Raw genomic sequence first — 5313 nt, 5'->3', positions numbered from 1 at the left:
TCTTGCTAGCCTTAAAATAAAAACCAATTTTGTTAGTCTATCCCCAAAATGGCAGAAGATGTGTTTGAGAAAACTGTGTACTACCATAGAATGCTTTCTCCAACTTGATTTGACTTTTAGAGCCTTTTCCAATGTCTTTCTAATGATCAACATGGATCTCACTAATAACAATATGGCCATGCTTGTCTCCCATTGGCCCCCACTTGGGAGGATCCCAATATAGAAGTAAATCTCACAAAGAGAAACAATTGCAAACACATCGATTTATCCCTATCTACCAGTTCATCATTAAACTTAAGGATTAGTATAAGATCCAAGAAGTGAAATGGAGATGTAACTCATCAAGGTGCTTAAAAGAATGGATATGTTTAGGGTCAAGATCGCAAGTATAGAGAATCACCTCATGATGACCACTGAATAGTATCATACTATAAGCACCCCACAATATGACCCTACATATTGTGAGACCACATCTCTAATGTTCCTCATTCAATCACAAAAACTTGCCTTACCCCTAAAGTTAAAACACCATCCATTGTTGACCGAGAAAGAATTACATATAGCCACTCAATTTAACACGCCCTTCTTTCTCTTTGGTATCACATCATATCTAAGTATACTTACATTATGACCATTCAACTTAGATACACTCGTAAAGCTAAAGTAAAACCCTAATTTTTACAACTATTAGCTACCAAAAATAATATCCCATTGAACCCATTGTACATATATGAATGCCATCATTATTTTGTAAATACTAATATAGGTTAAGATATATATAGATGGCCTACTTTTAATGTTTTTCAATTAATCGTAAAGTAAAAACAATGGCATCCTGTAAAATTTTTGCAAAATAATGAAACATGTATCAAACCTTATATTTTAGATTTTGCTATTCAAGACCTTTCCAATGATACATAAGGATGCATCAACTATAACATAAAATTGGGTGGATTATAGATTTGTCAGTTGACCAGTTTTAGTAATGTCTTAGAACAAAAAATTAGGTTGTTTATTTAAAATCTCCAAATTTTTTCCAACAATCACATGCAACTACTTATTTTCACCTCCTCACATGTGAACTACTAAGTTTTTCACTTTTATATATGTACATATACCCTCTTATAAGTTCAAACTAATTTATTAAACTCAATTTCTTATCTATTTCACTTAACATATTTATCAAGCTTTAATTTTTATTTTTCTTAATTAAATTAAATTATTTTAAGTATATAATATTATTTATATTTTAATTTATTTTTATTTCATTTTAATTATAATGATTTATTTCATATTTTTCTCAATTTACTATTTATTTTCTTAATTTGTTTTAATTATTTACTATTTTTTCTAACTCATTATTAATTCTCTCAATTTACTTTAAGTTATTACTATTTATTTTTTCTAATTTATTATTATTATTACTTTGTTAGGATATTACTATAAATCTTTCTAAACTATTATTAGATCATTACTATTTTTTTCATTGTTTTAAAATTTTTATTACTTCACTTGATCCAAATGAGAATTTTGCAAATCGAGAATGCCATGTTTCCTTTAAAAATGCATAGATTACCCTCTCCTTGTAAAAATTACACAGCATAGTGGATAGAATTTTAGCAAGGAGTAGAGAACACATAACAAATATGAGAAGTATAGAATTTGCTTTAATTTCAAATGAACTGATACAAAGATGGATTTATCCACATTGGTGCACTTCCACTGTGAAGCTTAGATGGTGATCCTAATCGAAGAGCTTAAGGGTAGCTCGAAGAACTCTGATTGGGTGAAATATATATTGATGATGGCTTTAGAAAGGTCTTCCTTTTATAGCCTGAGAAGGTAGTCTGATTGGCATGTCTAACAATATTATGAAACTTTCTTAGTCGTTCAAGAAATATTCCCTTTACTGTTGTTGCGAGTTGGGGGCATGGCCCTTAGACCGCAAAATAGGGGTCCCTCATAACTCCCACACCCCACAACTTAGTGCATTGTGCCTCGAGTTGCTACCAAAATAACTACTCTATCTAACCCAAAGGCTAGATCCACAAAGGTCACCTTTTTGCCATCCGGTCACATAGATCTCATCTAACATACAAGGCAAGACCTACCTAATGTCCATGCTCACACATGCCTTCTTCTTATAATGAGGGCCTTACAACTTAGAGCACCATGGATCATTGGTGGCACCTTATGAGGGTGGGGCATTGAGCATATCTAACACAACCCCCCCACCCCCCCCCCCCCCCCCCACACACACACACACAAATTCATCTCACCTTCTTGGACAAGAGAAGGCTCTTGAGAAGTGAGCAAGAGAGAGTGAGAATGAGAGTAAAAGATAGAGAAAAAAAGAAAAGTGAGGGAAATTCTCTATGAGGAGATAGTGGCCATTCACACATTGCCATCTTAACATCCTACTTGTGAATGTCATCTTTCTGGCATTCCCCTTCAATTACCATGGCCCTACATAAGCATATCGACAGCACAGGAGCTTCATCCACCCCTGATCCGAGAAAATCACAAAGAAATATTTGTCTAACACTTTGTTGATTTTTTTTACATTTGGAGCTTTGAAATAAAGAAGAGGGTGGGAACAACCTCTTGGGAAATCCAAGAAATCACTGGATGGAAATATTTCATGGACCGGTTTACCAAGGGGGGGTGAAGAGTAAAGATCAATGGAGGAAGGTGAAGGAAAAATGTATAATGTGAAAAGAAAAGATATGAAATGGATTTGGAGCCATCCAAAGGGCATGTGAGGCTCATAATGTCATGACTTTGAAGCCTTATGATAATTCAACCAAATGGGACCCTTCTTGGAAGCATTAGTGGAAGAAAAATCAGGCACATGATTTTGTAAAAATACTTTCACACCGATCCAAAAAAAAATTTCAACATTAAAGTTATATCGCATGAGCTGAAGTTTCGGTTGGTATTTTTTAATAATTTTTTGGAGCTACGAATCGGGAGATATGGCCAAAATGGTGGATGCCAACTTTTTCCAATTGCGGTGGAGACCACCTCCCAATTTTATACACACCCATACTTTCTTCCCCACAGTTAACACTTCCATAAAACATCATTCATTAGACTCCCAACCCTTTCCCCTCTCTTCTCCTCTCTCTCAAGCTAATAAACCATTAGAATTCCCCTCCTAAATCACCCTCAAATCATCCTTAATTGTAATAGTAATGTATGAATTCTCACTACTCTCTCTCCATTATTGCTAGATATGATATTATTTTATGAAGATTCTCTATATTTTTTTATAGGAGAGCTCTTGGACTCAAGCTATGGGGGGGGAGAATGGAGACAACTCACCTATGATGGAGCTTGATTAAGTACAAATTGGTCAAAAAAACATATAGATGGAGCTTCCACATTGATGGAACTGCCTTAATGCAGCTTTGGTGGTGTTAAGTCCTATTCTATCTTAACCTCCTCCCTAAACACCCTAAAGGCCTATATAAAGCGGCCTTCTCCTTTGTAATTTGCAAGAAGAGAGAGAGCCAAGAGGCCTTCTTCAACCCTAGTAAGCCTTCCCCATTCTCTCTCATGAGCTTATGCAATTCATTCCCCTACTATAGCTTATACATGCTCTACAATGTAATAAGCCCATGCTATTAGTGCCCATATTGTGTATATTGGTTATGTCCCGAGGGTTCTCCATCTCTTAAGTTTATTGATTCATCTATTTTTTTGTAGTTCTCTCTCTCTCTCTCTCTCTCTCTCTCTCTCTCTCTCTCTCTCTCTCTCTCTCTTAGCTTTCCTCTCTTCTCCCTCACAATCTCCTCTCCCTCTTGCATAGTGTCTTATTCCGCTCTTCCATGACTAGGTGGTACCCTTACCTCATTCACTCTGTGGCAGAAGGGAGTTTGGCATAGTATAGAGGCTGCCATACCGAATTTCCTTCGTCAACCCCTAATGCCAAAAATACATGCACTTATTCACATACATCAAGATCGCTACATTTGTGAGAAGCCTATCAAAGTGGCTAATGAAAGATATAATATAAGAAACATAGTAATCAAGTTTTGTGGCTAGAATGTATATGTGAATCCCTTGCACAAGCCTAGAATGTCCTTCAAAAATACCTAGGAGTGGACTTAACAAAAGGTGAAACATAGCATCATCAATTACAATGGTGCTCTCATGAGGGTCATTGCTATAAGCTTGGGAGCTTCCATTCAAGACATTCTGCCATCAAAATATCCTAACCTACCATTACCACAAAGAATGATGATGGAAAATGATACTCAAGAAGGGTCTCAGAGAGTACAAGAAGGAACAACTAATAAAAGAGAAAGATAAAAAACAGATATAAGAAATAGAAAGCCCATCTCCAAGTAGAGAACAAGGTATCCAACAAAGAAAGGAATGAGAGACAAGCTCATATTCAAAAACCTCTAGTGAAGGGGAGATCGAAGCATAGTAAACAGTTATCCATGACACCAAGAAAAGGTCTATAAGGATCCAGAAAATCTAGAAGCCAAAATCATGGAGAAAAATGAGAACCTTGAAAGAGCTCTTCGGGAGTCCTATAAAGAGGATAAATAAAGAAGGGATCAATCCCTTAAACACCAAGTGGAGGAAATAATAGCCAAGAGAGGGGAGGGAAACTCTAGAAAAGAAAAAGAGAAGGTAGTTGAGAGCATGCGACCTAGCAACCTTCCAATAGTAGCGCTTATGGCAACCATTAGAAATATGCAAGCGTAGATTACCAAGCTAGCAAAAACAAAGGCCATAGAGGATATTTCCATCACATCCCAAGGATAAATATGATGTCCTACAAAGTCCACACAAGCCCATAAGAGTGTAGCTTAGTGCCAACAAGTACACCGAGTTACTTGAGAAACTTGGAATAACTATGTGAAAAAATCATATGTAGAGACAAAGCCAAAGCTTTTAATCACATATTTAGGAATTTGGAAATTTTCATAAAGTTTGGGAATTCCTAATGTGATTAATATTTACACATGGTCAAATCTTATCCCCTTACTTGAAGGTGAAATTTTTCCTAAATACTATATAAGCAATCCCCCCAAGTTCCACTCTTAAATATGGGATTAAGATTTAACTACTTGGTCAAATCTTTACTCCTTATTTGAAAGTGGAACTTGGGAGATTCCAAATTATCTAATACGATATTTTTTCAAGATAAACTAGAACTCTAAACATGATTGGACGAGACCTTGGAGGCCTATCAAAGGTTCATAATCTAGTTTGGTGGTCAATAAATACATGATCCTTAGAAAAAAACTAAGGGGGTGTGATCTAGAAATAAAATCCAAGGAGCAAGAAGTGGAAGCA

The sequence above is a fragment of the Lygodium microphyllum genome, chromosome 9, assembly GCF_053477565.2.
Source record: "Lygodium microphyllum isolate KBCC chromosome 9, Lygodium_microphyllum_v1.1.10, whole genome shotgun sequence".
NCBI classification, from domain to species: Eukaryota; Viridiplantae; Streptophyta; class Polypodiopsida; order Schizaeales; family Lygodiaceae; genus Lygodium; species Lygodium microphyllum.
The sequence above is the reverse complement of the archived record's forward strand: the minus strand, read 5'-3'. Positions refer to the sequence as shown.